The sequence below is a fragment of the Danio rerio genome, chromosome 4, assembly GCF_049306965.1.
Source record: "Danio rerio strain Tuebingen ecotype United States chromosome 4, GRCz12tu, whole genome shotgun sequence".
Lineage (NCBI taxonomy): Eukaryota > Metazoa > Chordata > Actinopteri > Cypriniformes > Danionidae > Danio > Danio rerio.
Window position 1 is genome coordinate 11,166,245 of NC_133179.1, and position 2,257 is coordinate 11,168,501.

Here is a 2,257-nt window from a genome sequence, read left to right on the forward strand (position 1 = left end):
GGTGTAACTTGTGCATGTAGGAGACTTTCACTCCAAACGCGCGAGTGTCATCCGGAGCAGCGGTGCCTCCGGGTCCTAAAGGCAAACTCTGGGTCATGCTGATTATGGCAAGCCGTTATTACAGATATGTAATAACGACCTATTACAGCTAGTTTATTATTATTATTATTATTATTATTATTATTATTATTATTATTATTATTATTATTATTATTAATAATAATAATAGTTTAATTGTTTTAATAATAACAATAATAAAAACAATGATTATTATTAATAAACAAATAAATAAATATACATTCTTTAATTATTTAATTGGTAATATTGTTATTGATAATAATAATAATTATTGCTATTATTATTATTTATTTTTATTTTTATATTAACAAAATAATAGCACTATTAATATTTCAGCCTATTACAGCTAGTGTTTATATCGATGTATAAACAGATAATAAGTAGCTATGTTCTGCTATTTTTCCATCAGATGCTATGTGGATGTAAGGTTCAGATCAGGGATATTATAAATATAATTGTTGGACTGTTGATAAATACATGTTGCCTAAAATAAAAATGTTAATTATATATATTTATTTCAGCTAATCTATTTTTTATATATTGTTGATAAACTATTGTGTTGTCTTTGAGTACTATTTGATCCATGTGTATTTTTATTTGAATCCCTGCTATGTTTTTCTACACACAACATGTGATATTAAGAGTGAAACAGACATCAGCTATTTAGCATCAGTTAAATGAGAAAAAAACTAAATAGTTTTAACTAATATTAACTAGTTATAACTTAACATGATACGTAAAATAAATAGCCTATTTAACAATAAATATAAATAAAAATCCTATAAAAATTATATACTCTAAATGAACTTATATAATGAAGAAATATATATATATAAATTATCATTTTCATTTGGTCTTCCTATAATTAAATTAAAAATTAAGAAGTGCTTACATATCATTAGATGCCTCTCCTTCAGTCATTTTGCAATGAGTGTAAAAAAACGTACATATTGAAATATTGGAAAAACTATTGACAAATGACAATAAACAATAAGAAAAAATAAATAAATATCAGTTTAACCCTAATGTTTTGCCACTATTCTTAATGATACCAAAATAACACTTAACTATTCACAATTCAAGGTATTTAAGTAACTATTCAGGTGCTTCTCATTTAGCTGTTGCTAAATAGTGTCAGTTCCATTTAATATTGCATGCTCTTTGCAGAAAACATTTATCAGTTATTTAAATAAAAATACACATAGAAAAATTTAATGGTCAGTGGTAGATATTGAATATTACTCAAAGATAACAATTAACACCTGAGTTCAATTTCTGTAGTCACACTGCCACTCCTGATTACTGCCATCCTGTTCACAATCAACAAATCACTTAAATGGGAGATAGATAGATAGATAGATAGATAGATAGATAGATAGATAGATAGATAGATAGATAGATAGATAGATAGATAGATAGATAGATAGATAGATAGATAGATAGATAGATAGATAGATAGATAGATAGATAGATAGATAGATAGATAATGAAGCAGAGATTAATGATATCTGCCTCTTACTGGAGACAATTCAATTAGGCACAAATTACATGTCTGCATATTTGGTTCCCTTACATTAAAAGCCATTTTACCCACTTAATCAGTTTCTATGGTCATTACACGCTTCCCAAACTCATGCATCAGCAGTACTTGGCGCATATCCAGATCCACTCCTCCAAGATATCATATGCCGGGGTGAAGAGGTCACTTGCGTATTATTTTCTTGAAAGAGGCCGTCATAATCTGCAGTTGTCTGGGATTGTGTGTTATGAATATTACTAAATGCTGCAGCTGTCCTGCTACTGATTTATATAGCGTTGATAAATGCAAATATTTCAAAAATCTGTAATAAATACAACAGTTCCAGTGGTTAAAAGTTATAGTAATGATTACATAACAATCATAAACTGATTATGAAATAAAGCTGATTAAGGAAAATGTAAGGAATTTGTATATTATGTTTAAAATTTAAGCTGTTTATTACTTTAAAGCTGCTCAACCCTGTTGCTGGAGATCTACCTTGCTGCAAAGTTCAGCTCCAACTCTGATCAAACACACCTGAACCAATTAAGGACCTGAACAGCACTTGATAATTACAGACAGGTGTGTTTGATATGGGTTGCAACTGAAATCTGCAAGAAGGTAGATCTACAGGAACAGGGTTGAGCACCCCTGATTTAA